Source organism: Procambarus clarkii, chromosome 31 (genome assembly GCF_040958095.1).
Source record: "Procambarus clarkii isolate CNS0578487 chromosome 31, FALCON_Pclarkii_2.0, whole genome shotgun sequence".
Taxonomy (NCBI): Eukaryota; Metazoa; Arthropoda; class Malacostraca; order Decapoda; family Cambaridae; genus Procambarus; species Procambarus clarkii.
In genome coordinates this window covers 16,058,965-16,086,578 of record NC_091180.1, presented here as the reverse complement: position 1 = coordinate 16,086,578, position 27,614 = coordinate 16,058,965, and the positions used below count along the sequence as shown (strand labels likewise).

The window sequence follows — 27,614 nt, the reverse complement described above, 5'->3', positions numbered from 1 at the left end:
CATTATTTATATAAATGAAAGAAAGGGATTTTTTAACTGTTTTTATTATTATTATTTTAAAGAAATAGTGACTGTTGATATGTTTCATATATATAGTACTGGGATACAGGAATGGTAGTGTTAAGCGAAGGTCACTGAAGAGTAACGAAGGTGAGGGGGAATTGTACAATGACACATTTCATTCAGGAAGAGGAGCGTGGGTGATGGCGGTGTTGGAATGACCCAGACACAAGGGTAGTACAACAACAACAACAACCCGTCCTCCTCTTACAAATAAAGTCACTTTTCCCTCGTACGCGCACTAAGGCTAAACATCGCTGTGCTAGGAAATGAAATCGGTTGGCAAAAGTGGCATACTGACCCGTTTTCTGTTTTGGGTCCGCTGGCTTAGTCTATTACACTAGGAGAGGACACTTTATATTAACAGTTTTCATGTGTTTTTGAGACCTTAGGAGAACTTGCTGCCCTCCTAACCTACCAGGGGACCCAAAACTTGCTGCCCTCCTAACCTACCAGGGGACCCAAAACTTGCTGCCCTCCTAACCTACCAGGGGACCCAAAACTTGCTGCCCTCCTAACCTTCCAGGGGACCCAAAACTTGCTGCCCTCCTAACCTACCAGGGGACCCAAAACTTGCTGCCCTCCTAACCTACCAGGGGACCCAAAACTTGCTGCCCTCCTAACCTACCAGGGGACCCAAAACTTGCTGCCCTCCTAACCTACCAGGGGACCCAAAACTTGCTGCCCTCCTAACCTACCAGGGGACCCAAAACTTGCTGCCCTCCTAACCTACCAGGGGACCCAAAACTTGCTGCCCTCCTAACCTACCAGGGGACCCAAAACTTGCTGCCCTCCTAACCTACCAGGGGACCCAAAACTTGCTGCCCTCCTAACCTACCAGGGGACCCAAAACTTGCTGCCCTCCTAACCTTCCAGGGGACCCAAAACTTGCTGCCCTCCTAACCTACCAGGGGACCCAAAACTTGCTGCCCTCCTAACCTACCAGGGGACCCAAAACTTGCTGCCCTCCTAACCTACCAGGGGGCCAAAACTTGCTGTTTTGGGTCCATTTCATTTGGAAAATGAATTTCCATTTCCTAGTACGGCAATTGCTTCACCAATCATCCCTGACCACCGACAGGTAATTGTGGACCTGGATGTAAAGTAATCGCTGAATCGTGTTCTGGGGGAACACGGTGAAGAATAAGGTAACAGGTTCCAGTATCTTGCTCTAGTCCTAAATATTGAAAAAAACGATTAAGATTTGAATGCTTTTGAGTTCAAAATAATTAATGGTGATCGATATGCCTCTATAAGACCTCTCAGAAGTCTCATTTATATTCTCCTGGCGTGTTTAATGGACATGTGTGACTCTTCTGGTTGTTGGTTCTGGCATCATGTTTGAGAGACCGTGGTCGCTTGAGACACAGACAACACTTGCAGCACAATAGGGGGAGAGAGAGGGGGGAGCAGAAGCCTTACATAATACACAAATACCGCCATTATGGAATGTGAGAAGTTTAGGACCTTCACTGGTCAGGTCCAACACCTTAGGGCTAACACTGATCAAGTCTATTACTGGCCTAACACAGTCTTAAATGGGTTGAAAGTCTACAAGCCATTTAGGTGTGCTTGAACCTCCTGTTTAAGCCAACTATCTTGCTGCTGTTTGACTTGTTTATCCTGGTTTCCTTGCCTTGTTTATCCTGGTTTCCTTGCCTTGTTTATCCTGGTTTCCTTGCCTTGTTTATCCTGGTTTCCTTGCCTTGTTTATCCTGGTTTCCTTGCCTTGTTTATCCTGGTTTCCTTGCCTTGTTTATCCTGGTTTCCTTGACTTGTTTATCCTGGTTTCCTTGCCTTGTTTATCCTGGTTTCCTTGCCTTGTTTATCCTGGTTTCCTTGCCTTGTTTATCCTGGTTTCCTTGACTTGTTTATCCTGGTTTCCTTGCCTTGTTTATCCTGGTTTCCTTGCCTTGTTTATCCTGGTTTCCTTGCCTTGTTTATCCTGGTTTCCTTGACTTGTTTATCCTGGTTTCCTTGCCTTGTTTATCCTGGTTTCCTTGCCTTGTTTATCCTGGTTTCCTTGCCTTGTTTATCCTGGTTTCCTTGACTTGTTTATCCTGGTTTCCTTGCCTTGTTTATCCTTGTTTCCTTGCCTTGTTTATCCTGGTTTCCTTGCCTTGTTTATCCTGGTTTCCTTGCCTTGTTTATCCTTGTTTCCTTGCCTTGTTTATCCTGGTTTCCTTGCCTTGTTTATCCTGGTTTCCTTGCCTTGTTTATCCTGGTTTCCTTGCCTTGTTTATCCTGGTTTCCTTGCCTTGTTTATCCTGGTTTCCTTGACTTGTTTATCCTGGTTTCCTTGCCTTGTTTATCCTTGTTTCCTTGCCTTGTTTATCCTGGTTTCCTTGCCTTGTTTATCCTGGTTTCCTTGCCTTGTTTATCCTTGTTTCCTTGCCTTGTTTATCCTGGTTTCCTTGACTTGTTTATCCTGGTTTCCTTGCCTTGTTTATCCTGGCTCTAAATTACCTTACCTGGAGCTTACGTTAAGGAGGTTCCTTGGATCTGTCTCCATGTAGACCAGTTTCTAACCAGTCCTTGTGTCTGGTGGTCTGATCAACAAGGCTGTTAGATGTCGCTGCTCGTAGGTATGCTTTGAACAGCCAATTCACCTAAAATAATAATAATTAGAGCAACTATTTGGTCAACGCGTCAGTATGTACTGTTAGACCCACAGTAACTCACGTTTTCTCTTACTGAATTAGTTCAAATATCTTACTAGAAAATCAGAAATATAACTGAAGAATTTCAGTTATACCTTAACTTGACCTAACCTATCCAACCAATCCTAGGCCTAATACACGTTGTTTTAGTCCTAATATATATATATATATATATGAATGAAAACTCACACCCCAGAAGTGACTCGAACCCATACTCCCAGAAGCAACACAACTGGTAACTACAGGGCGCCTTAATCCGCTTGACCATCACGGCCGTCAAAAGGAAGTGATAGCCGAGGCTATTTGAGCCACTTCCCCGACGGCAACTCGGATGGTAATCTTGGGCATAGCATTTCACCAAATCACCTCATTCTTTGGGGCACACGTGAGGAACACAAATGCGAACAAGCCTGAATGGTCCCCAGGACTATATGCGAATGAAAACTCAGAAGTGACTCGAACCCATACTCCCAGAAGCAACACAACTGGTAACTACAGGGCGCCTTAATCCGCTTGACCATCACGGCCGTCAAAAGGAAGTGATAGCCGAGGCTATTTGAGCCAATTTGGAAGTGGCTCAAATAGCCTCGGCTATCACTTCCTTTTGACGGCCGTGATGGTCAAGCGGATTAAGGCGCCCTGTAGTTACCAGTTGTGTTGCTTCTGGGAGTATGGGTTCGAGTCACTTCTGGGGTGTGAGTTTTCATTCGCATATAGTCCTGGGGACCATTCAGGCTTGTTCGCATTTGTGTTCCTCACGTGTGCCCCAAAGAATGAGGTGATTTGGTGAAATGCTATGCCCAAGATTACCATCCGAGTTGCCGTCGGGGAAGTGGCTCAAATAGCCTCGGCTATCACTTCCTTTTGACGGCCGTGATGGTCAAGCGGATTAAGGCGCCCTGTAGTTACCAGTTGTGTTGCTTCTGGGAGTATGGGTTCGAGTCACTTCTGGGGTGTGAGTTTTCATTCGCATATAGTCCTGGGGACCATTCAGGCTTGTTCGCATATATATATATATATATATATATATATATATATATATATATATATATATATATATATATATATATATATACACATATGTGCTATACAAGGCCTAGGAAGCCTTAAGTTTAGTTCTTAGCCTTTTTTCTTAAAATCTGTCTTAACTAATATTACACAAGGTGAACTTTGGGGTTGCAACAGTAGACTAAATAGTTGCAATAAGTACTATGATATACGAGGCTGGGTCGCCTTGGAAGGTGTTCATCAAGTTAACTGTTGAACACCTGGAGTAGTTTGTGTCCCTCATGTCACTAAGAAGGTGTTGAGAAGTGTTAATTAGAGCCCCTTGTGGTTGAGAGAAGTGTCTGTCATCGTGCCCGTGACACCTCTGCTCACCACTGTGCTAGTGTGCACATGCCTCTCTCATCTCTGCTCGTCTCCTCTAACACCTCTTGTACCTCTTTCCTCCACTCATCTTTCATATATTACACCTTATTTCTTAATCTTGGGTTCCTTCTTGTGTATTTGTTCCTCTCAAGCTTCAAACTCGTGTGTGTGTGTGTGTGTGTGTTCGTGCGTGCGTGTGTGTGTGTGTGTGTGTGTGTGTGTGTGTGTGTGTGTGTGTGTGTGTGTGTGTGTGTGCGTGCGTGTGCGTGTGCGTGCGTGTTTAATAATATATTTTACTAAGATATTCTTGTCTTCCACAGGCTTACAGAATTGATCCTACAAAGATGACCCCAGGTAGCCCCTGGAGAAGACTGTAGGTGATCTCAGGTGATCTTAGACTGTATCAGGTGATCTCAGGTGACCTTGGTGAGCCAAGGTGATCTTAGGTGGCACTGGGTGAACCCATATGACCTCAGGTTGAGTCAGGTGACCCAAGGTACTGGTAGGGTGATGCCAGGTAGTGTGAGGTGCCTCAGGTGACCTACAGTGCTCCACGGGTCACTGTCTCCAGGTGATGATGGCCACGCAGGTGCCTCCCCTTCTAACAGGTGAGTCTTACATCATCATATTCATCAAACAACCCATTTAACCTACCGACTTCGATGCATAATGATAGATTTGTTAATGAGCCGTTGCGTATCTTAATAGGCTGCATTTGTAACGCATTATAATGATAATAATTGATATTATTATCGAGTATTTCCTGAAGGTGAGAAAGGGACTGTTGGTAACATTTGTAAACTAGAGAAGCTTACAAAGACCGGGGTAAATACTGGTTTAGATAAAGATTGTTCATTTGTGGACCCATTACCGGGTAATAGACGTGGGGATCACTGTAGTGTTTCAAGCGTAGGTTAGACTTGTACATATGAATGCGTTTGTGTTGATATATATATACATATATAGGAGCTCTCCTGTATGGACCAATAGGCCTTTTACAGGTATTTGTATTCTTTTTGTCTTGCATTGTAAAGCTTAAGCTTGCCCATCATGGTTCAGTAGGCAGAGAGTGTGTGTGTGTGTGCCTGAGGTGATCAGAGACGCGGGTTCGATCCCGTTGTACTGCCACAATAGTCTTCATATGGTATAGTGAGAGAGCAGGCGTAAGGTGGCCGGCCGTTATCGTACATCTGGTGCAAGGATAGTTCATCCTTGTGTTGTGAAGTGTCGTACACTGGGAGTGGTACCCGGCGGTGCCTGGGGTAGTCCACCTCTCCTCTCATCCTCCATTCCTTCCCCTTTTCTGTCCCATCTCCCTCCCTCCTGTCATCTCCCGGTAAATGGGGGACATGACAGGAGTCACTGAAGGCCAGGGAATGGCCCCCAGGGACAGGAGCCCCTGGCCCCCAGGGACAGGAGCCCCGGGCTCCCCAGGGACAGGAGCCCCTGGCCCCCAGGGACAGGAGCCCCGGGCCCCCCAGGGACAGGAGCCCCTGGCCCCCAGGGACAGGAGCCCCGGGCCCCCCAGGGACAGGAGCCCCGGGCCCCCCAGGGACAGGAGCCCCTGGTGGCCACTAACGAACACTGGGAAATATCTAAAGTTATTATCAAGGGAAACGGATACTGGACTCCAGTAATCTGAACGTTATCGTCCGGACGGCTCCACACCCGGCCACTCCAGGCCTTCTCTCCTCAGTGTCCGCTTATGCCAGCGTTCGGTTAAGTCGGTGTTCGGATGAACAAGTGACACACGGGGTAAACTTGGAGCCAAATGAGACGCTGATCAAGTGTTCGGTTAGGAACGTGTCCGGTTCGGTTCAGTGTTGGTTTATTACAAAAATCCGGATAAAGAAATAAGCTGGAGATTTGCAGGTGACAAAACAGGTGTGTGGCTGGACAAAACAGGTGTAGCCTGACTGGACACAACAGGTGTAGCCTGACTGGACACAACAGGTGTAGCCTGACTGGACACAACAGGTGTAGCCTGACTGGACACAACAGGTGTAGCCTGACTGGACACAACAGGTGTAGACTGACTGGACACAACAGGTGTAGACTGACTGGACACAACAGGTGTAGACTGACTGGACACAACAGGTGTAGACTGACTGGACAAAACAGGCGTACATCAGTCTGAACCAAACATACATTTTGGCCACAAGTGCCACACATGTTAACATGTGAACGGTAATAATTATTGGTGAACCACTGCACAGTTCACCGTGGGAGCGACGGGGCTAATGTTGGCCAAACTTACCTCACAGTATTACGCCGTCGTGAAGGTCATATGAGTGAACTACTGTGAACTACTGTGAACTACTGTGAACTAGTGTGAACTAGAGTGAACTACTGTGAACTACTGTGAACTACTGTGAACTAATGACCCCAGAGCCACATTTTTTCTGCCAGGCCTATCTTGATGGTGCTGTCCCTGTGACTGGACCCCACACACCTGCCTCAGGACACATACGGTGGGAAGACCACATGTGTCGTTCATCGTGAGACCACTAGAGCCCCCTGGTGGTGTGGGGGTGCCCAGTGTGCAGGATACCCACTGGGTATTCCCCCCCCCCCTTGGGCAAGTGAAGGTGGGTATAGATGGATTGTTGAGGGTGGAGTGCCCGAGACTCTTCACTGGCACCTCTGCTCTTCACCCCATATATATATATATATATATATATATATATATATATATATATATATATATATATATATATATATATATATATATATATATATAATGTGTGTGTGTGTGTGCCATTTAGACAACCTTTAACACCAACATTTCCAAATGTTTCGATTAATTTGGAAATAGGTATAGAATATGACTTGAAATTTCAACCTGGACAATCTATCGAGGTTTCTAAATTGGACAAAAGATTGGTAGATAAATTTAATGCTGTTAAGTTCTGAACTTTGAGACATTTGTATATATATATAAATCTGGGAATGATCATTAGTAGAGATCTTAAGTCCACAAATCAATGTATAAATGTAGAGAATGAGGGATTATGATACTGGGATGTAATCTTAGAAGGATTGTCGTTAGCAACAAGACACTAACGACATTCACGAAGCAGTTACGCAAGCACTTACGAACCTGTACATCTTTTCTCAATCTTTGGCGGCTTTTTTTTACAATTATTAAACAGTTAATGAGCTCCGAAGCACCAGGAGGCTGTTTATAACAATAACAACAGTTGATTGGCAAGTTTTCATGACTGTAAAATGTTTAATAAATGTAACCAAAGGCGTCAAAGACTGAGGAAAGATGTACAGGTTCCTAAGTGCTTGCGTTACTGCTTCGTGAATCTGTCCGTGTATAGTAACGAGTCCAGAGTCTCTACCTGTCCCCACCTGTGTGAGGACAACATATACACCCAGACGTCTACACAGGTTCTGGGTGTATATGATGAGCTCCTGAACACTGTACAGGACTAGAGTATACTTCCTGTATGCACAGTCCTGTAAAATGTATACTACAGTATACTTGCTGTAGATAAGGCTACACTAGGTGAGGGTACACCAGGTGGGGGTACACCAGGTGAGGGTACACCAGGTGAGGGTACACCAGGTGAGGCTACACCAGGTGAGGCTACACCAGGTGAGGGTACACCAGGTGGGGGTACACCAGGTGAGGGTACACCAGGTGAGGGTACACCAGGTGAGGGTACACCAGGTGAGGGTACACCAGGTGGGGGTACACCAGGTGAGGGTACACCAGGTGAGGGTACACCAGGTGGGGGTACACCAGGTGGGGGTACACCAGGTGAGGGTACACCAGGTGAGGCTACACCAGGTGAGGCTACACCAGGTGAGGGTACACCAGGTGAGGCTACACCAGGTGAGGCTACACCAGGTGAGGCTACACTAGGTGAGGGTACACCAGGTGAGGCTACACTAGGTGAGGGTACACCAGGTGGGGGTACACCAGGTGGGGGTACACCAGGTGAGGGTACACCAGGTGAGGGTACACCAGGTGAGGGTACACCAGGTGGGGGTACACCAGGTGAGGGTACACCAGGTGAGGCTACACCAGGTGAGGCTACACCAGGTGAGGGTACACCAGGTGAGGCTACACCAGGTGAGGCTACACCAGGTGAGGCTACACTAGGTGAGGGTACACCAGGTGAGGCTACACTAGGTGAGGGTACACCAGGTGGGGGTACACCAGGTGAGGGTACACCAGGTGAGGGTACACCAGGTGAGGGTACACCAGGTGGGGGTACACCAGGTGGGGGTACACCAGGTGAGGGTTATCTTGAGGTTATCTTGAGATGATTTCGGGGCTTTTAGTGTCCCCGCGGCCCGGTCCTCGACCAGGCCTCCACCCCCAGGAAGCAGCCCGTGACAGCTGACTAACACCCAGGTACCTATTTTACTGCTAGGTAACAGGGGCATAGGGTGATAGAAACTCTGCCCATTGTTTCTCGCCGGCGTCTGGGATCGAACCCAGGACCACAGGATCACAAGTCCCGCGTGCTGTCCGCTCGGCCGACCGGCTCCCTGTACACCAGGTGAGGGTACACCAGGTGAGGGTACACCAGGTGAGGGTACACCAGGTGGGGGTACACCAGGTGAGGGTACACCAGGTGAGGGTACACCAGGTGAGGGTACACCAGGTGAGGGTACACCAGGTGAGGGTACACCAGGTGAGGGTACACCAGGTGAGGGTACACCAGGTGGGGGTACACCAGGTGAGGGTACACCAGGTGAGGGTACACCAGGTGAGGGTACACCAGGTGGGGGTACACCAGGTGGGGGGTACACCAGGTGAGGGTACACCAGGTGAGGCTACACCAGGTGAGGCTACACCAGGTGAGGGTACACCAGGTGAGGCTACACCAGGTGAGGCTACACCAGGTGAGGGTACACCAGGTGAGGCTACACCAGGTGAGGGTACACCAGGTGAGGGTACACCAGGTGAGGGCACACCAGGTGAGGGTACACCAGGTGAGGGTACACCAGGTGAGGCTACACCAGGTGGGGGTGCACCAGGTGGGGCTACACCAGGTGAGGCTACACCAGGTGAGGGTACACCAGGTGGGGGTACACCAGGTGAGGGTACACCAGGTGAGGGTACACCAGGTGAGGCTACACCAGGTGAGGCTACACCAGGTGAGGCTACACCAGGTGAGGGTACACCAGGTGAGGCTACACCAGGTGAGGGTACACCAGGTGAGGCTACACCAGGTGAGGCTACACCAGGTGAGGGTACACTAGGTGAGGGTACACTAGGTGAGGGTACACTAGGTGAGCCGGTGAGGTGGTGACGCCACACTCTGTACGTTGTTTGGCTCAGTCTCTGGCACCTGATGCCAAGTACCCACCCACTCACCCACCCACCTACCCACTCACCCACCCACTCACCCACTCGCCCACCCACCTACCCACTCACCCACCCACTCACCCACCCACCTACCCACTCACCCACCTACCCACCCACCTTATTGAGTGACTCTGAATAAAATATCTCACATATTTCAAGGCTGCAACTAACAAAGTGTTGTTGGAGAGGGCGCGTCTCTCCCGGGTCATTGTTTACATTGTGAGGGAAGTAGCAACACTGTCTGTCTTGTGGGAGAGTGGCCAGCCCCTCCACCATGACTGTGGCTGGCCAGGCACCAGTGTGGGAGAGTGGCCAGCCCCTCCACCATGACTGTGGCTGGCCAGGCAACAGTGAGGGAGAGTGGCCAGCCCCTCCACCATGACTGTGGCTGGCCAGGCAACAGTGAGGGAGAGTGGCCACCCCCTCCACCATGACTGTGGCTGGCCAGGCACCAGTGTGGGAGAGTGGCCACCCCCTCCACCATGACTGTGGCTGGCCAGGCACCAGTGTGGGAGAGTGGCCAGCCCCTCCACCATGACTGTGGCTGGCCAGGCAACAGTGAGGGAGAGTGGCCAGCCCCTCCACCATGACTGTGGCTGGCCAGGCACCAGTGTGGGAGAGTGGCCAGACCCTCCACCATGACTGTGGCTGGCCAGGCACCAGTGTGGGAGAGTGGCCACCCTCTCCACCATGACTGTGGCTGGCCAGGCACCAGTGAGGGAGAGTGGCCAGCCCCTCCACCATGACTGTGGCTGGCCAGGCACCAGTGTGGGAGAGTGGCCAGCCCCTCCACCATGACTGTGGCTGGCCAGGCACCAGTGTGGGAGAGTGGCCACCCTCTCCACCATGACTGTGGCTGGCCAGGCACCAGTGAGGGAGAGTGGCCAGCCCCTCCACCATGACTGTGGCTGGCCAGGCACCAGTGAGGGAGAGTGGCCACCCTCTCCACCATGACTGTGGCTGGCCAGGCACCAGTGTAGGAGAGTGGCCACCCTCTCCACCATGACTGTGGCTGGCCAGGCACCAGTGAGGGAGAGTGGCCAGCCTCTCCACCATGACTGTGGCTGGCCAGGCACCAGTGTGGGAGAGTGGCCACCCTCTCCACCATGACTGTGGCTGGCCAGGCACCAGTGAGGGAGAGTGGCCAGCCCCTCCACCATGACTGTGGCTGGCCAGGCACCAGTGAGGGAGAGTGGCCAGCCCCTCCACCATGACTGTGGCTGGCCAGGCACCAGTGAGGGAGAGTGGCCAGCCCCTCCACCATGACTGTGGCTGGCCAGGCACCAGTGTGGGAGAGTGGCCAGCCCCTCCACCATGACTGTGGCTGGCCAGGCACCAGTGAGGGAGAGTGGCCAGCCCCTCCACCATGACTGTGGCTGGCCAGGCACCAGTGAGGGAGAGTGGCCAGCCTCTCCACCATGACTGTGGCTGTACAGGCACCAGTGTGGGAGAGTGGCCAGCCTCTCCACCATGACTGTGGCTGGCCAGGCACCAGTGAGGGAGAGTGGCCAGCCCCTCCACCATGACTGTGGCTGGCCAGGCACCAGTGAGGGAGAGTGGCCACCCCGTCCACCATGACTGTGGCTGGCCAGGCACCAGTGAGGGAGAGTGGCCAGCCTCTCCACCATGACTGTGGCTGGCCAGGCACCAGTGTGGGAGAGTGGCCAGCCTCTCCACCATGACTGTGGCTGGCCAGGCACCAGTGAGGGAGAGTGGCCAGCCCCTCCACCATGACTGTGGCTGGCCAGGCACCAGTGAGGGAGAGTGGCCAGCCCCTCCACCATGACTGTGGCTGGCCAGGCACCAGTGAGGGAGAGTGGCCAGCCTCTCCACCATGACTGTGGCTGGCCAGGCACCAGTGTGGGAGAGTGGCCAGCCTCTCCACCATGACTGTGGCTGGCCAGGCACCAGTGAGGGAGAGTGGCCAGCCCCTCCACCATGACTGTGGCTGGCCAGGCACCAGTGAGGGAGAGTGGCCACCCCCTCCACCATGACTGTGGCTGGCCAGGCACCAGTGTGGGAGAGTGGCCAGCCCCTCCACCATGACTGTGGCTGGCCAGGCACCAGTGAGGGAGGCTCCACTACCCATAATATAACCAAACATAATAATTAATAATAGTACAATGAACAAGATAGCGGGAGTCCAGACACCTTTGTCATCATCACACGCTATACTGACCATAGGCTACAGGCGGGGGGGGGGGGTGTAGAAATACCCTAAGCCTACTCTGTCACTTAGAAATGTATTATATTGTCTCAATAAACGTACTTAGGCTACATATCAGAGTAGTTAAAGTATACGTATATGTACTCTGTGTAGTAACGATGGTTCAAGAACCACAGAGTCATAACGGACCTGGTCATATACCTGTAACTAGCTCACCAAGACTGTAACTGACTTAGCTAAATGAATTATGGGGTTCAGTCCCTGAGCCCATTATGTGCCTCTGTAACCCTTTACACTACCGCCCACAGGATGGGTATGGGGTGCATAATAAATGAACTAAACTAACTAGTGAAAAATTGCAACTTCTTCAATTGTAGTATGTTAACCATCGCTGAACAGCACGAAACAATGCTACCGTCGACTAGGCTAGAAAACTAAATTCTAGCATCCATCTAGCTAGAAAACAACAGTTCTAGCATTACTAGGCTAGGAAACAATAGTTCTAGCATTACTAGGCTAGGAAACAGAACAGCTCTAGCATTACTAGGCTAGGAAACAACAGTTCTAGCATTACTAGGCTAGGAAACAGAACAGCTCTAGCATTACTAAGCTAGGAAACAACAGTTCTAGCATTACTAGGCTAGGAAACAACAGTTCTAGCATTACTAGGCTAGGAAACAACAGTTCTAGCATTACTAGGCTAGGAAACAACAGTTCTGGCATTACTAGGCTAGGAAACAACAGTTCTAGCATTACTAGGCTAGGAAACAACAGTTCTAGCATTACTAGGCTAGGAAACAGAACAGTTCTAGCATTACTAGGCTAGGAAACAACAGTTCTAGCATTACTAGGCTAGGAAACAGAACAGCTCTAGCATTACTAGGCTAGGAAACAACAGTTCTAGCATTACTAGGTTAGGAAACAACAGTTCTAGCATTACTAGGCTAGGAAACAACAGTTCTAGCATTACTAGGCTAGGAAACAACAGTTCTAGCATTACTAGGCTAGGAAACAACAGTTCTGGCATTACTAGGCTAGGAAACAACAGTTCAAGCATTACTAGGCTAGGAAACAACAGTTCTAGCATTACTAGGCTAGGAAACAGAACAGCTCTAGCATTACTAGGCTAGGAAACAACAGTTCTAGCATTACTAGGCTAGAAAACAGAACAGCTCTAGCATTACTAGGCTAGGAAACAACAGTTCTAGCATTACTAGGTTAGGAAACAACAGTTCTAGCATTACTAGGCTAGGAAACAACAGTTCTAGCATTACTAGGCTAGGAAACAACAGTTCTAGCATTACTAGGCTAGGAAACAACAGTTCTGGCATTACTAGGCTAGGAAACAACAGTTCTAGCATTACTAGGCTAGGAAACAACAGTTCTAGCATTACTAGGCTAGGAAACAGAACAGCTCTAGCATTACTAGGCTAGGAAACAGAACAGCTCTAGCATTACTAGGCTAGGAAACAGAACAGCTCTAGCATTACTAGGCTAGGAAACAACAGTTCTAGCATTACTAGGTTAGGAAACAACAGTTCTAGCATTACTAGGCTATGAAACAACAGTTCTAGCATTACTAGGTTAGGAAACAACAGTTCTAGCATTACTAGGCTAGGAAACAACAGTTCTAGCATTACTAGGCTAGGAAACAACAGTTCTAGCATTACTAGGCTAGGAAACAACAGTTCTAGCATTACTAGGCTAGGAAACAACAGTTCTGGCATTACTAGGCTAGGAAACAACAGTTCTGGCATTACTAGGCTAGGAAACAGAACAACTCTAGCATTACTAGGCTAGGAAACAACAGTTCTGGCATTACTAGGCTAGGAAACAACTGTTCTGGCATTACTAGGCTAGGAAACAACAGTTCTAGCATTACTAGGCTAGGAAACAACAGTTCTGGCATTACTAGGCTAGGAAACAACAGTTCTAGCATTACTAGGCTAGGAAACAACAGTTCTGGCATTACTAGGCTAGGAAACAACAGTTCTGGCATTACTAGGCTAGGAAACGACAGTTCTGGCATTACTAGGCTAGGAAACAACAGTTCTGGCATTACTAGGCTAGGAAACAACAGTTCTGGCATTACTAGGCTAGGAAACAACAGTTCTGGCATTACTAGGCTAGGAAACAACAGTTCTGGCATTACTAGGCTAGGAAACAACAGTTCTGGCATTACTAGGCTAGGAAACAACAGTTCTAGCATTACTAGGCAGGAAACAACAGTTCTAGCATTACTAGGCTAGGAAACAACAGTTCTGGCATTACTTGGCTAGGAAACAACAGTTCTGGCATTACTTGGCTAGGAAACAACAGTTCTGGCATTACTTGGCTAGGAAACAACAGTTCTGGCATTACTTGGCTAGGAAACAACAGTTCTGGCATTACTAGGCTAGGAAACAACAGTTCTGGCATTACTAGGCAGGAAACAACAGTTCTAGCATTACTAGGCTAGGAAACAACAGTTCTGGCATTACTTGGCTAGGAAACAACAGTTCTGGCATTACTTGGCTAGGAAACAACAGTTCTGGCATTACTTGGCTAGGAAACAACAGTTCTGGCATTACTTGGCTAGGAAACAACAGTTCTGGCATTACTAGGCTAGGAAACAACAGTTCTGGCATTACTAGGCTAGGAAACAACAGTTCTAGCATTACTAGGCTAGGAAACAACAGTTCTGGCATTACTAGGCTAGGAAACAACAGTTCTGGCATTACTAGGCTAGGAAACAACAGTTCTGGCATTACTAGGCTAGGAAACAACAGTTCTAGCATTACTAGGCTAGGAAACAACAGTTCTAGCATTACTAGGCTAGGAAACAACAGTTATGGCATTACTAGGCGAGAGAGAGAGAGAGAGAGAGAGAGAGAGAGAGAGAGAGAGAGAGAGAGAGAGAGAGAGAGAGAGAGAGAGAGAGGGGGGAGGGGGGAGGTGTCTCACCTGTGGACGGCTGTAGACCTGAGTAAGAGCCCGGGCCGGGCCACCAGAGCCAGTGTGGGCCAAGCAGCTGGTGGGGGCGGACGTTCGCTCTCGCTCCCAAGTTTTAAGTGTAAGCTAGTGCTAATTCTGTACGGATTAACCGGATTCGCTCGCCAGAATGTCTACGTCCGCTGCTCCCGAGTGTTGCTTTAATGAGAGTGCATATAAAACGGTGTTTTTGTGAGATATATATAGTGAAAATATATATATTTTTTGTATATATCGTGTGGTAAGTGTTTTTAAAAGTGATGTCGTTGGGGCGAGTGTGAGGTCTTAAGTGTTGCTGAGGTCCTCTACTTTCATCTCTTACGATGTCGATTGGACCACTTACGATATTGGTGAACCTCTTACGGTGCTGGTGGACCTCTTACGATGTTGGTAGGACCTCGTACGATGTTGATGGTACACCTTACGATGTTGGTGGGACCACTTACGATATTGGTGGACCTCTTACGGTGCTGGTGGACCTCTTACGGTGTTGGTGAACCTCTTACGATGCTGGTGGACCTCTTACGATGTTGGTAGGACCTCGTACGATGTTGATGGTACACCTTACGATGTTGGTGGGACCACTTACGATATTGGTGGACCTCTTACGGTGCTGGTGGACCTCTTACGGTGTTGGTGAACCTCTTACGATGCTGGTGGACCTCTTACGATGTTGGTAGGACCTCGTACGATGTTGGTGGTACACCTTACGATGTTGGCGGGACCACTTACGATATTGGTGAACCTCTTACGATGTTGGTGGACCTCTTACGGTGCTGGTGGACCTCTTACGGTGCTGGTGGACCTCTTACGGTGTTGGTGGGATCTCGTACAATATTGGTGGGACCCCATACGATGTTGGTGGACCTCTTACTTTGTTGATGGGACTTCTTACGATATTGATGGGACTTCTTATACAATGTTGGTAAGACCTCTTTCGATGCTGATGGGACACTTTAAATGTTGATGGGACCCCTTACGTGGGTCCATCAGCCCCTTACGTGGGTCCATCAGCCCCTTACGTGGGTCCATCAACCCCTTACGTGGGTCCATCAACCCCTTACGTGGGTCCATCAACCCCTTACGATGTTGGTGGGATCTTTACAAGTGGTGGGACCCCTTACCGTGTTACATCCACTGTCACTTTACGGTGGTGGTGGACCACTGACGGTGGTGGTGGACCACTGACGGTGGTGGTGGACCACTGACGGTGGTGCTGGACCACTGACGGTGGTGGTGGACCACTGACGGTGGTGGTGGACCACTGACGGTGGTGGTGGACCACTGACGGTGGTGGTGGACCACTGACGGTGGTGCTGGACCACTGACGGTGGTGGTGGACCACTGACGGTGGTGGTGGACCACTGACGGTGGTGCTGGACCACTGACGGTGGTGGTGGACCACTGACGGTGGTGGTGGACCACTGACGGTGGTGCTGGACCACTGACGGTGGTGCTGGACCACTGACGGTGGTGCTGGACCACTGACGGTGGTGCTGGACCACTGACGGTGGTGCTGGACCACTGACGGTGGTGCTGGACCACTGACGGTGGTGGTGGACCACTGACGGTGGTGGGGACCACTGACGGTGGTGGTGGACCACTGACGGTGGTGGTGGACCACTGACGGTGGTGGTGGACCACTGACGGTGGTGGTGGACCACAGACGGTGGTGGTGGACCACTGACGGTGGTGGTGGACCACTGACGGTGGTGGTGGACCACTGACGGTGGTGCTGGACCACTGACGGTGGTGCTGGACCACTGACGGTGGTGCTGGACCACTGACGGTGGTGCTGGACCACTGACGGTGGTGCTGGACCACTGACGGTGGTGCTGGACCACTGACGGTGGTGCTGGACCACTGACGGTGGTGGTGGACCACTGACGGTGGTGCTGGACCACTGACGGTGGTGGTGGACCACTGGCGGTGGTGGTGGACCACTGACGGTGGTGGTGGACCACTGACGGTGGTGGTGGACCACTGACGGTGGTGCTGGACCACTGACGGTGGTGGTGGACCACTGGCGGTGGTGGTGGACCACTGACGGTGGTGGTGGACCACTGACGGTGGTGGTGGACCACTGACGGTGGTGGTGGACCACTGACGGTGGTGCTGGACCACTGACGGTGGTGCTGGACCACTGACGGTGGTGCTGGACCACTGACGGTGGTGGTGGACCACTGACGGTGGTGCTGGACCACTGACGGTGGTGCTGGACCACTGACGGTGGTGGTGGACCACTGACGGTGGTGGTGGACCACTGACGGTGGTGCTGGACCACTGACGGTGGTGGTGGACCACTGACGGTGGTGGTGGACCACTGACGGTGGTGCTGGACCACTGACGGTGGTGCTGGACCACTTACAGTGTGAAACGGTGTGACTGTTGACTGTGATGGGACCCATAACTGTATGGGGACTCCGCTAGTGGGACCACTAACTGTTCTGGCGCGGACCGTGACACCGTAGTCAGGTGTAACACTGTTGATATACTAGTACAGTGACTGTTACTTGTTACTGATAGCTTGTTACTGTGATTGGGGGACTACGTGGTCCTGAGGGCAGGTGTAGACAGGCTGTATAGTTCCAGTCTGATCAAGGGATACCTGATAGACTAAAGGTGTTCACCCCTATAGGGAAACACCCCGCGGGTCTCTTTGGGGGGGGGATGAGACCAATCTTCAGGTGCAGGTGTAGGTGGTGTAGAGGGGGTAGGAGGTGCCGGTGTAGAGGGTGTAGAGGGTGTAGGTGGTGCAGGTGTAGGTGGTGTAGGTGGTGCAGGTGTAGGTGGTGTAGAGGGTGTAGGAGGTGCAGGTATAGAGGGGGGTAGGTGGTGCAGGTGTAGGTGGTGTAAAGGGGGTAAGAGGTGCAGGTGTAGGCGGTGTAGAGGGTGTAGGAGGTGCAGGTGTAGGCGGTGTAGAGGGTGTAGGAGGTGCAGGTATAGAGGGGGGTAGGTGGTGCAGGTGTAGGTGGTGTAAAGGGGGTAAGAGGTGCAGGTGTAGGCGGTGTAGACGGTGTAGGAGGTGCAGGTGTAGGCGGTGTAGAGGGTGTAGGAGGTGCAGGTATAGAGGGGGGTAGGTGGTGCAGGTGTAGGTGGTGTAAAGGGGGTAAGAGGTGCAGGTGTAGAGGGGGTAGGTGGTGGAGGTGCAGGTGGTGTAGAGGGTGTAGGAGGTGCAGGTATAGAGGGGGGTAGGTGGTGCAGGTGTAGGTGGTGTAAAGGGGGTAAGAGGTGCAGGTGTAGAGGGTGTAGGTGGTGGAGGTGCCTAGTGGTGTGGCCGTGATGGTGGCCAAGTGCCTCAGGTGCCAACCAGAGTGCGCCTCACCCTGGCTAATGCTGCTTCACCTTGGGCCCTCCCGGGGCACTGCCACACTCACACACACACACACACACACACACACACACACACACACACACACACACACACACACACACACACACACACACACACACACACACACACACATAGGGCGCCGGTGGCTGAGTGGATAGCACGCTGCACACGTGATCCTGTGACCCGGGTTCTATCCCCGGTGATGGCAGAAACAAATGGGTAGAGTTTCTTTCACCCTGATGCCCCTGTTTGTCTGTCTCACTCCCCCTCCCCCCCCTCTATCCCTCCTTCCTCATCTCCCCCCCACCCCTTCTCTTAACAAGCTACCATGGCAATTCACCAAGAACTACAGACCCCAGCACACCGCCTCAGCCCTCAAACAACCAACTGGCTCCTCCCAGACATGGACTAGGTACTGAAGAGGTACTCTACAGTACCTGTAGAGGTACCTCTATAGTAGCACAGTAGTTACGCCACCCGTACCAGGAGGGGTGGTGGCGTAATGGGTCAACTACTGTGCCAGGGTGTTAACCACTGTGTCACCGTATCGTGCACCATACACCACAACCCACCAACGTACAGTGTCGTCTGATATATTGGGCCATTTTTTTATTCTTTTGACAATGTACACAAAAATATTTACATAAATTCGTGTATGGACTTAATTAACAGTTATCACTGACTGCTTTGACCAGTTCCCGAATAATGAGCGTAATTATGACTATATATATATATATATATATATATATATATATATATATATATATATATATATATATATATATATATATATATATATATATATATATATATATATATATATATATATGAAAGTGAGAGTATTTGACTGTGAACATGAGTGACAGTGACCAGGAACATGAGTGACAGTGACCAGGAACATGAGTGACAGTGACCAGGAACATGAGTGACAGTGATCAGGAACATGAGTGACAGTGACCAGGAACATGAGTGACAGTGACCAGGAACATGAGTGACAGTGATCAGGAACATGAGTGACAGTGACCAGGAACATGAGTGACAGGTGTAGCAGTGACACGTGTGACTGGTGTGTGAGTCAGCGCGTCAGGACTGTGGGGGACAGGCAGGTGTATATATATGGCCTAAACTGGATTTTTGAGGTCAACGCAATGAAGGCTGTGCGTGTGTGCGTGCGTGCGTGTGTGGGATCGGCGTTCGTGTGTGTGTGGTCCTCGTGCGTGTACTCACCTAGAGAGGCTTGCAGAACGTTCTTAGATCAATGCAATGACCTATTTCTCATGCTTTTATCAAAACAATTTATTTTCTGGAAATTACTTCCAGGACTTCTTCATGTATCTAAGCTATTCCACTTACCGACAGCTCTAAAACTTAACAAGACTTTACCAGTCTCTGTGGTGTAGTGGTAAGACACTCGCCTGGCGTTCCGCGAGCGCTTTGTCATGGGTTCGTATCCTGGCCGGGGAGGATTGACCGGGCGCAAATCCTTAACTGTAGCCTCTGTTTAACGCAACAGTAAAATGTGTACTTGGTTGTAACAAGGATTCTTCGCGGCGGGGATCGTATTCCAGGGACCTGCCCGAAACGCTACGCGTACTAGTGGCTGTACAAGAATGTAACAACTCTTGTATATATCTCAGAAAAAAAAAGTTGTTCCTGATGCCTCTGCGACTCATTTGTGTCTCCAGCTTCCATCTGTGACCCTCGTTCTGCTGTTCCTTAGCTTTGAACAACGCTGCTTTGTCTTCTGTGTCATTTTCCCTTAAAATGTTATATGTTGTCATCCTGCCCCCCCCCCCATCTCTCTTTTCCTTCAGTGTGGTAAGGTCCAGCGTTGTGTCTTTCCTCGTAGCTCAGTCCCCTCACCTCTGGAACGGGTCTCCTTGCATATCTTTGGACCTTTTCTAGTTTCTTGGTTATGTCCATCCAAAGGTCTTTATCCTTTTCCGATTGAAGAAATCTGTCTTCCCTTCACCCTATACTGCTTGCTGTTCTACTCTTTGCACTTCTATACCAATCCTCATAATAAGAACATAAGAACAAAGGTAACTGCAGAAGGTCTCTTGGCCCATACGAGGCAGCTCCCATTTATAACCACCCAATCCCACTCATATATATGTCCAACCCGCGCTTGAAACAATCGAGGGACCCCACCTTCACCACGTTTCGCGGTAATTGGTTCCACAAATCAACAACCCTTTTACCTAACCAGTATTTACCCAAGTCTTTCCTAAATCTAAATCTAAACTTATCCAATTTCGTGGTAATTTTGCATATGACTGTGTTAAATTCTAGCAGCCATTTTTCAGACTACTTCTGAAGTGTATCTAAATCCGCTTGCAATCCGTCACAATCTATCCATGATCATTGGGTTCGTATCATCTGCAAACATTGATATGAAGGAGCCAAATTCCTATGTTAGGTCATTGACATATATTAGAAAGAGGGTGGGCCCTTGGAACCAAGTCTAGTGGTACTCCACTCATAACCTCTCTCTCCTCTCTGATGTCTCTGCTCTCACTGTAACCCTCTGTTTCCTTCCTGAGAGATACTCTCTCACCCACCTTGGGATTCTTCCAGATACGCCAGCCTGCTTTCCTAGTTTGAGTAGGAATCTTTCATGGGAGACCGTATCAAATGCCTTCTGAAAGTTAAGAAGTATACAGTCAGCCTATCACTCTCTCTCTCTCTTGCTTGATTTCTGTTATCTTGTAGAACTCCAGCAAGTTTGTCAAGTAAGATTTTCCTTTAAGGTGTCCGTAGCCTCCACCCCCGCGTGTGTGGAGTACTGTGCGTGTGTGATGTATTGTGTGCGTGAGTGCGTGTGTACGCGTGTGTGTTGGGGCACATGAAAAGGGGCGTAATTATGAGGTGAAGTTCCAGAATGTGTCCTGTTGAGCGGGAAAAACCTCACTGTGAGGAACTGTCTCCATGAGTGACGGGTGTGAGGTTCCAACGGTCTTAACACAACCTCACTCATACGGTAACTGTCGCTCACACTGCTCAAGAAGACCCACGCTAACTGTTGCAAACGTTCCGTCAAGTGACATGGTTGCAAACGTTACCTTAAGTGACATCGCCGTGGTATGTGTTGAAGGTTGCAAGTGTGGCCTGGTGGTGGCCGGAGTACCGCAAGGCTCTAATACCTCTCTCTTAGTTTCCAGCTTGTAGAGCCGCTTGTGCTAGACATCTAGTTCATGCCTATAGTGAAGTAAGCATAGAATCTTAGAGAGCCAGGGTGGGAGAGGCTGGTCCTTGGTGGTAGTGAAGGTGCAGACTTGAGCAGCAGAGTTTGGTGAGCAGACAAGCATGGAGATAAGGGGGTGATCAGCCCTACAGGAGAGGAGGAGGAGGAGGAGGAGGAGTGGAAGGAGGAGGTGACTTGATAAGCCTACGACTCTCAACCCCCCTCCCCGCCCCCCCATATCAGCACCTCCCGTGTAGAGGGGACCGAGCAGTGAGACATCCTCCTCCTCCTCCTACCGGCCATGACAACATGATGGAGGCTACACTGTTACGGTGAGTACACTATCTCTTGTCCCACCACCACCCCGGGCTGCACAGTACACAGTACACAAGACCTGCGACCTCTCCTGTGTACTGTGCTCCTCGGGGTGCTGGGCACCAGTTCTCGCTCCTGTAACAACCCTTCACTTGGGTCTTGGCCAGTAACCTCAGTGTAAATGTTGTGGGTTAACTCCTGTCCTCGTATCTGACCCATCCGCCTGTTGTGGTAGTGCTGACACCAACGATAACACCTACAATCAAATTAGAAAGTAGAAATCTCAACTATTGAGTTGGACAAACCGGAAAACAATTTTGTACTTACGTTGCTTTGACAAACTAACCTAACTTAACCTCCTTAGGGCCTAGTACACCATATATGAGGCCTAACATAGCACATATGTGTACTATACTAGGCCTGGGAATAATGACGTTTCTGGTTTAGCATCATTTCAAAAGATGCAGCATCCTACAAGGTCGACGGATTGACCTATTAATATCAGACTAAGAAACCTTCCCTAACCACCTCCGCCACGTGGTGCTGTGTGGTGGTGATTGGGCACAAAACAGGTGTCCGATGCGACCCTAAAGGTTTGTGGGATTTGATTTTAGTCACACTTAGCGATGTGAGATTCGAATCGTGGCCCAGTGGTCCCACTAGTCGCTACCACCACGCCAGGGGAGAGTACTAGACCTCTGGCCGCAGAGTACAGTGTTGTCAGGCGGGTGATGGAGTACTCTTACACCCACACACCACTGATGGAGTACACTTACACCTACACACACCACTGATGGAGTACACTTACACCTACACACACCACTGATGGAGTACACTTACACCCACACACACCACTGATGGAGTACTCTTACACCCACACACCACTGATGGAGTACACTTACACCTACACACACCACTGATGGAGTACACTTACACCTACACACACCACTGATGGAGTACACTTACACCTACACACACCACTGATGGAGTACACTTACACCTACACACACCACTGATGGAGTACACTTACACCTACACACACCACTGATGGAGTACTCTTACACCCACACACCACTGATGGAGTACACTTACACCTACACACACCACTGATGGAGTACACTTACACCCACACACACCACTGATGGAGTACACTTACACCTACACACACCACTGATGGAGTACACTTACACCTACACACACCACTGATGGAGTACTCTTACACCCACACACACCACTGATGGAGTACACTTACACCTACACACACCACTGATGGAGTACACTTACACCCACACACACCACTGATGGAGTACACTTACACCTACACACACCACTGATGGAGTACTCTTACACCCACACACCACTGATGGAGTACACTTACACCTACACACACCACTGATGGAGTACACTTACACCCACACACCACTGATGGAGTACACTTACACCTACACACACCACTGATGGAGTACACTTACACCCACACACCACTGATGGAGTACACTTACACCTACACACACCACTGATGGAGTACACTTACACCTACACACACCACTGATGGAGTACTCTTACACCCACACACCACTGATGGAGTACTCTTACACCTACACACACCACTGATGGAGTACTCTTACACCCACACACCACTGATGGAGTACACTTACACCTACACACACCACTGATGGAGTACTCTTACACCCACACACCACTGATGGAGTACACTTACACCTACACACACCACTGATGGAGTACACTTACACCTACACACACCACTGATGGAGTACTCTTACACCCACACACCACTGATGGAGTACACTTACACCTACACACACACCACTGATGGAGTACTCTTACACCTACACACACCACTGATGGAGTACACTTACACCCACACACCACTGATGGAGTACACTTACACCTACACACACCACTGATGGAGTACTCTTACACCCACACACCACTGATGGAGTACACTTACACCTACACACACCACTGATGGAGTACTCTTACACCCACACACCACTGATGGAGTACACTTACACCTACACACACCACTGATGGAGTACACTTACACCTACACACACCACTGATGGAGTACACTTACACCTACACACACCACTGATGGAGTACACTTACACCTACACACACCACTGATGGAGGCGAGCCTGGCTGAGGTTCACATGACACTGGATCACCATATACATCACATAACTTTTCAAAACATTCTTACTCGAACCCCAGCAAGTATCCAGCAAGCAGGAAGGTAGTATACCAATAAATATGGTCTAATAACAGTGATCCAGAACGGATAACCATGGCACTAACTGAACCTATTGCAAAAAAAGGTCTATACATAAGTTGACCAGACCACACACTAGGAAGTGAAGGGACGACGACGTTTCGGTCCGTCCTGGACTATTCTCAAGTCGATTCTTAATTCTATACATAAGAATTAAGGAGATGTTTGCAACAAAGATAAGGAAGCGGTCATAACCTGAGACAGGCCACGTAAGTGGTAATGACAAAGACATTAGAAGTATTTTAAATACGTCCCCTTGTCTCTATACTTAATAGTGGAGGACTTGATGGCGCTCAACCCACCCATGTGGGCGGCGGCCGGCACCAACTCACTCCTAATGATTACCACACAAGACATTGTTAAACAAATTGTAAAAATTATCCAATAAGTGGATATAAATAGGAATATGAGCTGCCTCGTATGGACCAATAGGAGCTGCCTCGTATGGACCAATAGGAGCTGCCTCGTATGGACCAATAGGAGCTGCTTCGTATGGGCCAATAGGAGCTGCCTCGTATGGACCAATAGGAGCTGCCTCGTATGGACCAATAGGAGCTGCCTCGTATGGACCAATAGGAGCTGCCTCGTATGGACCAATAGGAGCTGCCTCGTATGGACCAATAGGAGCTGCCTCGTATGGGCCAATAGGAGCTGCCTCGTATGGACCAATAGGAGCTGCCTCGTATGGACCAATAGGAGCTGCCTCGTATGGACCAATAGGAGCTGCCTCGTATGGACCAATAGAAGCTGCCTCGTATGGACCACTAGGAGCTGCCTCGTATGGACCAATACGAGCTGCCTCGTATGAACCAATAGAACTGCACTGTCCATCATTCTTATGTTCTTCATGTTTCAGTGAGTTGAAATGTTATAACAATATTATTGACAATTACCAGTATAGTGACAATAGTTTGGTGTTACTCACTAAAATTGTTATATCAGCCTAAAGAGTAGTTTTATGATTAGGCCTAATTTGCCTTAGGCCCCTAGGCCTTAGGTGTATCATGAAGTGAACATGGAATGTGAGCAAAGACTGGCCACAGAAAACGGGGTGTGAGGGAGACCCGTCTGTGACTACTGAGTGAACATAACAGTGTAGAAGTATGGAGTGTGTGGTGACCTGTGGTACAGTGTAATGTGGTGGACGCTCCCACCAACACCACCACACTGACGCCACCAGTCACCAAGCCTCTTACGAAACCTGTGCATCTTTCTACAAATAAATGGCGGAATTATTTACATTTAGTAAAGAGTATGTAAGGAAGGAAAGTTGGGAGTGTAAGGTTAGTGTTGTGACCAAACAGTCCTGGTAGTGCTTGTGGGCTCGTTGGACTGTTTAACGTTAACAATGCTGCCATCATTGTTGACAGGTTTACCTCAGAGCCTCTAGCACGGGCGGTCTTGACGAGGACAGGAAGCCGGCGGCTTGACGAAGGTCCCCTCCACTTGTAGTTTTAAAAGTTAACAGTTTTTTGGCATTTACGGCTTCGGCGGGTAGGCGGTTCCATGGGCTTTTGGGCCAAAAAGCATCCATGAGATGTTTTTTCACCCTATGGGTGAAAAAACATGTCCCAAGCTGTATAGTAAATTCCATTTTCCATTTTTACATTATTTTTTACAAAATGATGTAATTTTTCATCATTTTCACACAGTAAATGGTAAATCCCCGGCCATACCTTCTTATAGAAAACGTAGAGCGCAGAAAATTAGATATGGACCAGCCTCGTCACAGAAAACGGCATATTTTATTAATAGAAACTGCTATGGCGATAACTTGAGTGTAGGAAATAATGTGTAGCTGAGATGTCACTAGGAGTAGTGAAGGTGATGATGAGTTAAGACGGGTTCCAGTTGAGGCGTGTTCAAGAGAATAGTAACGCTGATTTACAGAAAACGACATGTCATAGAAAATGGTGATGTTGAATCACAGAAAACCTGGTATATGTTGGTGTAGGGGAGACTAAAGTGAGGGAGATAAGAGCCGGCGCCATGCCGCACACTGCAGGATGACGGTAGCGCCAAACTAGCCTCGCTGCTATCACACTTTTGTTATCGTGGTAATCACATCAAAGCAGCTGCGATTGTTGCCACCCGTCCTCATGCTGTGTTGCTCCCCCCTCCCCTCCCCCCCTCCCTCCCTGTGACTGTTCCATCACCACACACACACACACACACACACACACACTGTCTTTCAGTGTCAGAGTAGTTAACAGATGGAATGCATTAGGCAGTGATGTGGTGGAGGCTGACTCCATACACAGTTTCAAATGTAGATATGATAGAGCCCAGTAGGCTCAGGAACCTGTACACCAGTTGATTGACGGTTGAGAGGCGGGACTAAAGAGCCAAAGCTCAACCCCCGCAAGCACAAATAGGTTAGTACACACATACACACTACAGTAGTGAACAACTCTGGTATTAAACCCTTCACACACCAGCCGGCATAACATGACTGCAGCTTTGCAAGGACTTTATTAACTCTGGTGTTCTTGAGGATATCGTGGTAATGCCCCTAAAACTTGCCAGTGTAGACTACTGCTGCTGCTCACACCACCCTGGATGACTAACCCTCCTACAATGATACCGACTTCTTTACCATCATTTCCAACCTCATTGACTCGTGTGTTCTTCATGATATCCTCATAATGCTGTTGACCAGACCACACACTAGAAGGTGAAGGGACGACGACGTTTCGGTCCGTCCTGGATCATTCTCAAGTCGATTGTGATGAGGAAGATTGATTGATTGATAAAGGTTAAGCCACCCAAGAGGTGGCACGGGCATGAATAGCCCGTAAAAGTGATGAGAAAGTAGAGACAGGCAATAAATAGGCAAGAGAGAGGTGAGGAGGAAAGTAAGGTGTAGTAGAGGGGATAGTAATAATAATAATATGCTTCCACATGTTGTCAGTGACGACTACTGATACCTAAGGTGTGGTGGAGAGGTTTAGCATGACGGGGGCTTGTTCTTGACATACTCCGTCTTCCCCTTCACACAGTATAGGCCAGTTATACACTTGCATGTCTATATAAATGTCTTGCTATAAAAATATACAAAAATCATGCTTGTAGGGGTCATCACAGCTCGCTTGTCCGCGGTGGTTTGGTACTGGAGGCGTTTATACCTAGAAAATGTGTTCACTTGTTCTGTTTGTTCTCTCAAGAGGTACTGTTCATCATGTGTGCTCTCAAGGGAGTGTTTACTCTGTACGTTTAAAGAGTATGTATGTATGTATGTATGTATGTATGTATGTATGTATGTATGTATGTATGTACAGTTACATATATATTGTCTACAAGTGGAACTTGTGTGGGTCCTGTCTCGCGTTATCTCTTGTGTCTTGTTTGTCTTGTTTTGTCTCTAATGTTGTTGCACACACGTGTGTGTGTGTGTGTGTGTGTGTGTGTGTGTGTGTGTGTGTGTGTGTGTGTGTGTGTGTGTGTGTGTGTGTGCGTGCGTGCGTGTGTGCTTGTATGAACATAATATCTCCTAATGCGTGTGCATTTTACTTGTGGAATTCAAGTGTAAGAGTTGTGGACATTTGACTACCCCAAGAGCGTATTCCAGGCGGTAATAGTTGTGTCTGGTGATGGCAGTATTGTGGCTCAGAGTCCTGCTCATAGTGGTATCCAACACCTGTTAGTCCACCAACTAGTAGTATCCAACACCTGTTAGTCCACCAACTAGTAGTATCCAACACCTGTTAGTCCACCAACTAGTAGTATCCAACACGTATCAATTCCCTGGCCGTATAGTAGTCAGTAGTCAAACACCTGTCAATGACTGTCAGCGGCGTAGATGATCACAGAAGATCTTGCTAGTCAAATTTCTCACTGGGGGAGGGGTGGGAGGGGGGAGGGAGGACGGGGGGGGGGAGAGCGTAAACAAATATGGCTGCCGATGACGTCACCATTCACAGTTGGTGGTGGT

General features: G+C 49.3%; 1 protein-coding gene across 16 annotated transcripts in view; it reads left to right on the top strand.

The window, feature by feature from the left end:
- LOC123758638 (uncharacterized) overlaps positions 1-27,614 on the top strand; it is a 179,476-nt gene that overhangs the window by 54,959 nt on the left and 96,903 nt on the right. For 3 of the 16 annotated variants that reach the window (XM_045743155.2, XM_045743146.2, XM_045743154.2), the window contains exons 1-2: positions 14,573-14,798; positions 21,046-21,407. The gene's annotated coding sequence lies outside the window, so the exon portion shown is untranslated. Of the gene's footprint in view, positions 1-4,411; positions 4,700-5,728; positions 6,680-14,559; positions 14,799-21,045; positions 21,408-27,614 lie in introns of those variants that run through there. The other 13 variants (XM_045743149.2, XM_045743153.2, XM_045743150.2 and 10 more) reach the window with 11 other exon arrangements.